Genomic DNA, 10,333 nt, shown 5'->3' with positions numbered 1-10,333 from the left:
TTTGTGTTCATCTATCTAAAGTTTCACTGAATCTTTCCTTTTTCATCTCCCTTCTGATAATTTGTCATTCCATTAGATATTTTTATTCCAGTTAATTATATTTTTCAGTTCTGAAGGTTCTATTTGGCCTTTCACTGTATCTTCTATTTCTTGGCTGATGCTTTCTATTTTAACTTTTGTTTCAAGTGTTCATGATTACTCATGCAAGCATTTGTGTACTAGCCACTTTAAAAGTCTTTGTCAGATAATTCCATCATCTATGTCATGACTGTTAATGGTTTTTTCCCACGGAAGTTGAGATTCTCATGGTTCTTCATGTGCCAACTAATTTTGGATTTTATCCTGGATTTTTTAAAATTATTTTTTTAATTTATTTTAATTGGAGGCTAATTAATTTACAATATTGTAGTGGTTTTTGCCATACATTGACATGAATCAGCCATGGGTGTACATGTATCCTGGATGTTTTGACTGTTAATTTAAAAGACCCTTCTTCTTCTTCTTCTAAGTCGCTTCAGTCTGGCCAAATTATGGAGAATGTTGATATCTGTGCTTTAGCAGACACTTGACCTGGTTCAGTTTAAGCTACACCTTCCAGCCTGCTTCTTTGACCTGTGGTCCTAGTGGCAGCTCAGTTTCTATAGCCTTTGCTCTGCTGTTCCTGTCTGTCCTGCATGTACTCCATTCAGCAGTCAACCTGGGACCTGGGCTTTGGTCTCTCCAGGGGCTTAGTAATCAAAGTCTTTGGTGTGTTCATTAAGAGCCCATTCACTCACGTACAGGAGTGGGAAGGGGACTGATGAACCCGGGAGGTCATAACTAGCTTCCCCGAGCTTCTCTATCTCTGTGATTGAAACAAGTTTCCAAGTAGTGGTAGGACAGAGAGAGAATTGAAAAATATTTTCTGTCAGCCAGTTCACGAAGCCACAGCTCTGCCTAATGAAGAAGAAAGTTCCTCTCGCTCATATGTTCGGCTCTTTTTATTTTATTTTATTTTTTTTTTTAAGTTTGGGCTTCCCTGGTGGCTCAGACCACACATGGGTTTGATCCCGGGGTCAGGAAGATCCCTTGGGGAAGGGAATGGCTACCCACTCCAATATTCTTGCCTAGAGAATCCCATAGACAGAGGAGCCTGGCGGGCTATAAGTCCCTGGGGTCCCAAAAAGTGGGACATGACTGAGCAACACTTTCACTTTCATATTGTCACCTTAGTTCTCTTTTGTGTTGTTGGTTTTTCCAATTTTGAACTTTATATAAATGGAATCATACTGTACATATTCTTTTGTGACCTCCTTCTTTCAATCAGTAAGTATTATGTTCAATTCACAGTCGCTCAGTTGTGTCCAACTCTTTGCAACCCCATGGACTGCAGCACCCAGCCTTCTCTGTCCATCACCAACTCCCAGAGTTTACTCAAATTCATGTCCATTAAGTTGGTGATGCCATCCAACCATCTTATCCTCTGTCGTCCCCTTGTCCTCCTGCCTTCTATCTTTCCCAGCATCAGAGTCTTTTCCAGTGTGTCAGTTCTTCACATCAGGTGGCCAAAGTATTGGAGTTTCCGCTTCAGCATCAGTGCTTCCAATGAATATTCAGGACTGATTTCCTTTAGGATGAACTGATTTGATCTCCTTGCAGTCCAAGGGACTCTGAAGAGTCTTCTCCAACACCACAGTTCAAAAGTGTCAGTTCTTCAGTACTCAGCTTTCTTTATAGTCCAGTTCTCACATCCATACATGAATGACTACTGGAAAAACCATAGCTTTGACTGTATGTACCTTTGTCGGCAAAGTAATATCTCTGCTTTTTAATATGCTGTCTAGGTTGGTCATAGCTTTTCTTCCAAGAAGCCAGTGTCTTTTAATTTCATGGCTGCAGTCACCATCTGCAGTGATTTTGGATCCTAAGAAAATAAAATCTGTCACTGTTTCAATTCTTTCACCGTCTATTTGCCATGAAGTGATGGGACCAAAGTTGGAAAACTCAGCAGTGGCCACAGGAATGGAAAAGGTCAATTTTCATTCCCGTTCAGAAGAAGGGCAATGCCAAGGAATGTTCAAACTACCACACAATTGCACTCATCTCACATGCTAGCAAAGTAATGCTCAAAATTCTCCAAGCCAGGCTTCAACCGTAAGTGAACTGTGAACTTCCAGATGTTCAAACTGGATTTAGAAAAGGCAGAGGAACAAGAGGCCAAATTGCCAACATCCGTTGGATCATATAAAAAGCAAGAGAATACCAGAAAAAAACATCTACTTCTGCTTTATTGATTATATCAAAGCCTTTGTGTAGATCACAACAAACTGTGGAAAATTGTTAAAGAGATGGGAATACCAGACCACCTTACCTGCCTCCTGAGAAATCTGTATGCAGCTCAAGAAGCACCAGTTAAAACCAGACATGGGAGAACAGACTGGTTCCAAATTGGGAAAGGAGTACCTCAAGGCTGTATGTTGTCACCGTGCTTATTTAACATATATGCAGAGTACATTGTGCGAAATGCCAGGCTGGATGAAGCACAGGCTGGAATCAAGATTGCGGGGAGAAATATTAATAACCTCAGATATGCAGAAGACACCACCTTTATGGCAGAAAGTGAAGAGGAACTAAAGAGCCTCTTGATGAAAGTGAAAGAGCAGAGTGAAAAAGTTGGTTTAAAACTCAATGTTCAAAAAACTAAGATCATGGCATCCAATGCCATCACTTCATGTTAAATAGATGGGGAAACAATGGAAAGAGTGACAGTTTTTATTTTCTTGGGATCCAAAATCAATGCAGATGGTGACTGCAGCCTTGAAATTAAAAGACACTTGCTCCTTGGAAGAAAAGCTATGACCAACCTAGATTGCATATTAAAAAGCAGAGACATTACTTTGCCTACAAAGGTCCATCTAGTCAAAGCTATGGTTTTTCCAGTGGTCATGTATGGATGTGAGAGTTGGACTATAAAGAAAGCTGAGTGCCAAAGAATTGATGCTTTTGAACTGTGGTGTTGGAGAAGACTCTTGAGAGTCCCTTAGTCCATCCTAAAGGAAATCAGTCCTGAATATTCACTGGAAGGACTGATGCTGAAGCTGAAACTCCAATACTGATGCGAAGAACTGACTCATTTGAAAAGACACTGATGCTGGGAAAGATTGAAGGCAGGAGGAGAAGGGGATGACAGAGAATGAGATGGTTGGATGGCATCACCAACTCAATGGACATGAGTTTGTGTAAACTGTGGGAGTTGGTGATGGATAGGGAAGCATGGTGTGCTGCAGTCCATGGGGTCGTTGGACACGACTGAGCGACTGAACTGAACTGAATACAAGTAATGGAAACTCTGAAGTCCCTTAGCCCACACAACCTCACAACCAGTTCACTCATGCTTTTACTGTTGGTGTCAGTTTGGAAAAACGTTTAAAATGTAGGAAAGTATAGAGGATAACAAGCATCTATGCTTCAACATTCTAAATTACTAAATATTAACATTTTATCATAATTTTTCCAGATCATTTTTTAATGAAATTTTACAAATAAGACCAAACTCTCCTTGGCTCATCCCTTTTCCCAATCACCCTCTGCCACTCCAGAGACAATGACTATGGTGAATTTTCTGTATAGCCTTTCAGAACATTTTCATTCTTTTACTAAGGAAAAATATGTAGTACTCTTCTACGTGATTTTAGAAAATTGATTATAATTGGTATTATTTTGTGTTTATGTTTTTGAGATCTGTATTTATGTTTTGAGATATTATGTTTTATAGATTGGTATATATTAACTATATATATAAAGGCTCAATGATATTTCACATAGGAATATACTACAATTTAGTGGTATATTTTATACCTTTACTGAAAAATTCCTTAAAAGAGTTCTTAAATATGCTATGTAAGTACTTCTTTTCTTTTCATTCTTTTTTTGAAATTTAAATCAAAATTTTTATTGGAATATAGTTGATTTACAATGTTGTGATAGTTTCTGCTCTATAGCAAAGGGAATCTGTTACACATATACATATATCCATTCCTTTTTAGACTGTTTTCCCAGTTAGGTTGTTACATAACACTGAGCACAGTTCCCTATGCTATACAGTAGGTCCTTGTTGGTATCTATTTTAAATACAGCAGTGTGTACACGACCATCCCAAACTCCCTAAGTATCCTTCCCCCTATCCACCCACCCCCCCCAGCAACCATAAATTCCTTATCTAAGTCTGTGAGTCTGTTTTGTAAATAAGTCCATTTGTATCATATTTTTAGATCCCACACATAAGTGATCACATATGATATCTGTCTTTCTCTGTCCAACTTATTTTTTAAGTTTTTTTTTTAATTGAAATATAGTTGATGTACACTATTATATAAGTTTCAGGTGTACCATATGGTCATTCACCATTTTGAAAGGTGATGCTCTGCAATTATTATAAAATATTGGCTATATCCACTGTGGTTTACAATATATGCTTGTAGCTTATGTATATTATACGTAGTAGTTTGTACCTCTTAATCCTCTACCCCTATCTTGCCCCTCCCCAGGTCCCTCTCCACACTGGTAGCCACTGGCTTGTTCTCTGTATCTGTGAGTCCGCTTCTGTTTTGATATATTCACTAGTTTGTTGGGTTTTTGCTCTCCTCCTCTCTTGAACCTGTTCCAGTAAGGATTCTGCCTGCCCCCCCTCATTGTCCTTATCTCAGTTACAAGTAACCCCCATATTACTGCATCCCTTCTACTTCATGGCTGTGCGTCATCTTTTCCTTTTTTTTCCTTGGAGATTTTTCTACAGCCTCTCCAGTGCCAGTATCTGTTGCTTCTTTAGAAACATCAGAGCACTTGATTTGTAAACTAGTGATATTTTATTGTCCTTGAATGCACAAAACGCTGTCAGCATCTGAGCAAAATACTTGAAATTTTAGTTCCATGTTTATCTCCAGGGTCTGCTGTGACTCAGCTGGCACCTTCTCATGTTTAAGGATGGAGGCATTTTCTCTTTTTTTTCATATCTGACATTTAGCATTTTCAGTGGACATCCTTTAAATGTAATATTTCCTCTAGAGCAGTTGTTTGTCCTCTTGGTACTATTGTTTTCAGTTTAGTTCAATCGCTTAGTTATGCCCGACTCTTTGCGACCCCATGGACTGCAGCATGCCAGGCCTCCCTGTCCATCACCAACTCCTGGAGTTTACTCAAACTTAAGTCCATCAAGTTGGTGATGCCATCCAACCATCTCATCCTCTGTTGTCCCCTTCTCCTCCTGCCTTCAATCTTTCCCAGCATCAGGGTCTTTTCAAATGAGTCAGTTCTACGTGTCAGGTGGCCAAAGTATTGGAGTTTCAGCTTCATCAGTCCTTCCAATGAACATTCAGGAATTATTTCCTTTAGGATGGGCTGGTTGGATCTCCTTGTAGTCCAAGGGATTCTCAAGAGTCTTCTCCAGCACCACGGAGTAATAAAATAGTAATTAAGTTTTTCCTTTGTTTTCTCTTCCATTTGAATTCATAGGTTCCAACTCCAATGAGACTCCCTTCTGTGATGGCACCTCAATCCATGAGTTACACCCAACCAGCCTTAAGCACCAGCAAGGCTTGTGCTGCACCCACAAGAAATAACGTATGTTTGAACTGTTGTTGTTTTGGCCCTTGGTAGACATGTGCAGGGGCTTCCCAGGTGGTGCCAGTGGTAAAGAATCTGCTTGCCAGTGCAGGAGACATAAGAGACATGGGTTTGATCCCTGGGTTGGGAAGATCCCTTGAAGGAGGGAATGGCTACCCACTCCAGTATTTTTGCCTGGAGAATTCCATGGACAGAGGAGCCTGGCAGGCTACAGTCCATAATAAAGTCGCAAAGAGTCAGACACGACTGAAGCGACTTAGCATGCATGCAGACATGTGCAATCACTGGAGGCAAGACCAGTGTAAGAACAGAGTTTTGCAGTCTTCTGTGTACTGTTGTTTCTTCATAGAAGAAAAAGGAATTGTCACATTTTCAGCCTTCAATTTCAGCACAACAGTTTCAGCATTCTAACATTTTATTTTTTGCATTCTAACATTTTAAAAAGACAAAACTGTAAAAACCCAATCCTCTACAAAGTTGTGTGGTGAAACCTCAACCAAGTTCCGATATGTAGTCAGCAAACCTTTTATTCATTCATTCAACAGACACAACTGAGAGCAGTGCTGAAGAGGTGGGTAGCTCAGTATGAAGGTTTTAGGCACCTGAGTTGCATGCTCAGACTTAAAAATGGGTAGTCAGTCAAGGGAGTGGGGAAGGGATCTTCCAGACAAGCATATAAACAGATAGGAAAGCCAAAGCACCATGGGAGATCACAGGAGGGAACAATTAATTCAGGGATAAAAGGTTTCAGGGCCTGCATGTGTGGCATTACTTATAAAATGTTAAGCAGAATTGCGACTAGTGGAGGTATGCATGATAGAAGTTTTACGTTAGACATAGAGAAAACAGCTTGAGCACAGAAGTGGAAGCAGGCAGTGGTAACATGGATGAGGTATAGCTAACCTCAGAAGCAAAAGGGAGTGTCATGATCCAGGTGTTCATTGCCTCTGATTATTGTTCTCTAGAAATCTTTACAAGGTTTCTACCTTCAGTCTTCAGACCATGCCCTGGGGGTCCCCTGGTTCCTGAAGGTTTTAAGAGGCCTGATAAAGCTTCAAGCATCAGATAGTGAGCAGACTGACCTGAGTTTTATGTAAAAATATTTGTAGTTTATTTTATAACCACAAGGAAAAGTATGTGGGAACAATGGAAGATTTATATATCTGTCTGTCTTTAACAGACAAAATCCATGTCGAAGTACCAAAGTGAAAATGATTCCGAATCAGAGGTCAAAACAAATGATGATCTTTCTGCAGCCTGAACTGAATCACCAACAGCTTCCAAGTCAATAAACATTCATTTGGACATTCAATACCCTTGGGATTCTTCAATTCAGTGTTTTTGAAGTGATGCACTCTCTTGTTTTAATAGTTATCCTGGAAACTTTACCTGTAAAATTATAAAAAAAAAAAAAAAAACCCCTAAAGTTAATATCTTAATCTCTTCTATTAAATAACACAAAGACCTTAGAATACTTTTAAACTACAGGGGCATTCCCTCCCAACTTATGGATGATGGTGGCCCAATATATTAGCCCTGTCCCAAATTTAAGGTGTTAGAGAGAAACGTTTTTGTTTACACTTGGAAATGTGTTCACAAATTCTTTGTTCACCATCCCTTCTTGCATTGGAACCATTTCCCTCTTCTTGAAGTACATGTTTTAGAAGTTTATTTAGTGTAGTTATACTGATGATAAACTCAGTTGTTATTGGAAAATGTAGTGCTTCGTACTCATTATTTTAAACTAAATTTTAAATTGATACATACATACAAAATCATTCTTGTTTGAATCTTTTTGTGGACAAATGTGGATCTATCTCTTGGGTAAATACCTAGGAGTAGAATGACAGGGTCATCAGGTAGGTGTTTATCTAAAATTAAAACTGCCAGGACTTCCCTGGTGGTCCAGTGGTTAAGAATCTGCCTGCCAATGACAGGGGATGTGGGTTCAATCCCTGGTCAGGGAGCTCAAATCCCACAAGACACGAGGCAACTAATCCCATTCACCATAACTACAGATGCCCACATGCCACAACTAGAGAAGCCTGCGCACCACAATGAAGACCCTGCATGGCCAAAAAATTAAATTAAAACTGCCAAAAGTTGTTGAAAATAACTGTACCACTTTATCCCACCAGCAGTCTATGAGAATTCTATTGCTTTGAATTCTGGACAAAAATGACTGCTGTTAGTATTTTAAATTTTGGCCACGCTGGTGGGTTTGTAAGTAATATTTCACAGTGGTTTAATTTACCCTTCCCCAATGACTAAGCAACTTTTCATATACTTATTGGCTATTCCATCATCTCTTTTACTGTGTGAAGCATCCAACTGTTTTTCCCATTTTAATGTTTTCCTTTGAGTTTCCCCCCTCCTTTGGTTGCACCACATGGTTTGCAGTATCCTAGTTTCCCAACCAGGGATCGAACCTGTGCTCCCTGCAGTGGAAGTGGAGAGTCCTAATCACTGGACAGCAAGGGAATTTGTGGCTTTTATGTTTAGATCTATGATCCATCTAAACTACATTTTTGAGCTTGGTGACAGGGGTAGAGGTTAACTTTTTTCTATATAATTATCCAGTTGTTCTTGAAACATTTGGGGAAAACAAATTCGTTTCACCTTGCATTGTCTAGGAACATTTCTCAAAAGCCAACTGACAACATATTTATGGGTTTGTGTTACCTTTTGTTTTGTTCCATTGATCCAAAGATCTGTCCTTAGTCCAATAACACACTGTCTTGATTATCACAGTTTCCTGTAGGTCTCAAAATCAGGCAGTATTAGTCTTCTAGGTTTATGCATATTTTTCAAGATTGGTTCACGTATTCAGGTGTTCTTTGAATTACATAAAACATTCCAATCAACTGATCAATTTCTATGATAAAGAAAAGGCCTCAGAGAACATGCTGCTTAGGACTACATTGACTCTCTAGTTCAATTTGGAGAAAACAGACATATAGACATCCTAACTATATCTGTCCCTCCCAATTATGAACATGCTGGAGCTCTCAGGCATTCTTTAACTTCTGTCTTCTGATTTGAGGTTTTGAACAGTTACTAGCACTTTTCAATATGTAAATAAAGACTACTACCAAGTATTTTATGTTTTTTAATTCTACCATAATGGTATTCTTTAATTTCACTTTCTAAGTTTTGTCACTACTATATAAAGGCTCTCACTCTCATCCACCACCACCCCTGTTCCAAGGCCTCAAGCCTTGCCACTGTCTCGAGTCCTCAGCCCCTTCACAGTTGAGTCTTACTGACCTGCCCACTTTCTCCATTCCTGGGATACCAGCCATCCCCCCACCCCTCCAACCCCTCCCATCTTTCCAGTCCTCTAGCCCTTACCCCACCTCTAGTAGCGCCCTCGTTCCTGTCCTCCAAACTTTCCGGCAAACTCTGTCCTTCACCACTCAGTCCAGCTCAAAGCCCTGCCCACTTAGCGGCTGAACAACAACAACAATTGCCTCCCTCTTTCCACTTCTTCATCCTGGCCAAGTCCCCTCACTACTGTAGTCCTACTGTATGCCAAGTACTTATTAGGTATTCTGCGCGAAAAGTGAAAGTGTTAGTCGCTCAGTCGTGTCTGCCTCTTTGCAACCCCATGGACTGTAGCCCGTAGCCCGCTGGGCTCCTCCGTCCATGGGATTTTCCAGGCAAGAATACTGGAGGGGGTTGCCATTTCCTTCTCCAGGGGATGTTCCTGACGGAGGGATCGAATCTATGCATTGCAGGCAGACTCTTTACAATCTGAACCAGCATGAAAACCCAGGTAGTCTATATACATAATCTCATTTAATCTTTACAACAGCCTTGTTGGTACCCATTGTCATTTTAATTTTTAAATAACTCAGATAGTGTCTTCACCTGTGCTCCTTTCCTACCCCGTGCAGGCAAGATAGAGACGTCCGTGTTTCTTGGTTGTGGTTTGGTCACTAAGTCACGTCTGACTCTGTGACCCCATGGACTGTAGCCCACCAGGCTCCTCTGTCCATGGTATTTCCCAGGCAAGCATACTGGAGTGGGTTGCCCTTTCCTTCTCCAGGGGATCTTCCTGACCCAGGGATCGAACCTATGTCTCCTGCATTGGCAGGTGGATTCTTTACCCACTGAGCCACCAGGGAAGCCCGAGGCAGGAACCAACACGGTGCTTCGATGTCAGAAAACAGGGGTGTAGTGGTGGATGAGCTTGGGGATTCCTTGGGTCTAGAAACATCGGGAAAATTCCTAGGATTTTGTATTAATATGTACAGTGTGAAGTTTGGAAAACGTTTGAGCTGGTGGTGAGAGTCTGACCAAAGGTGGCTTTCGGTAAATTGTGATGCAACGGGCGGGGTATTTATTGGAATCAAGCCACTAGGTCCCCTCGGAAGCAGGCTCAAAACAAGCACCCTTCAGGGGCCAAAAAGCTTGCGAGGATCGTGGGCCCAGAATGTCACCGAGGCCCAAGTCCCGTGGTGGCGTCTAGGTCTCGAGACTGCTTGAGTTCGAGAAGGGATCGGGTAGCTTCGAAGGTTCTTCTGGAGAGGCCTGTTCCAGGCTGGAAGTGTAGTCTGTTCCGGCTTCTTCCGGGATTGTGAGCATCCTCCAGCCCGCCGCCCCACCCACAAAACCCCCGGAATCCCTTTTCCCAGGACTCGGTATTGGTCCTTCCCGCAGAGCCAGCCTCGCCTCCGCGGCCCTTCCACGCCCGTCACTCACCCGCGCAGCCAATTAGAACCCACAGATC

At 41.3% G+C, this 10,333-nt stretch overlaps 1 long non-coding RNA gene across 1 annotated transcript; it reads right to left on the bottom strand.

The window, feature by feature from the left end:
- Positions 1-7,907: 7,907 nt before the first annotated feature.
- LOC129639642 (uncharacterized) lies at positions 7,908-10,184 on the bottom strand. The gene is made up of 3 exons (XR_008708527.1): positions 9,996-10,184; positions 8,284-8,436; positions 7,908-8,039 (listed from the first exon to the last, which is right to left on the bottom strand). It is a non-coding gene; the product is annotated as an uncharacterized LOC129639642 (long non-coding RNA).
- Between the last annotated feature and the right edge of the window lie 149 nt (positions 10,185-10,333).

The sequence above is a fragment of the Bubalus kerabau genome, chromosome X (assembly GCF_029407905.1).
Source record: "Bubalus kerabau isolate K-KA32 ecotype Philippines breed swamp buffalo chromosome X, PCC_UOA_SB_1v2, whole genome shotgun sequence".
In the NCBI taxonomy this organism is placed as follows: Eukaryota; Metazoa; Chordata; class Mammalia; order Artiodactyla; family Bovidae; genus Bubalus; species Bubalus kerabau.
The sequence above is the reverse complement of the archived record's forward strand: the minus strand, read 5'-3'. Positions and strand labels throughout refer to the sequence as shown.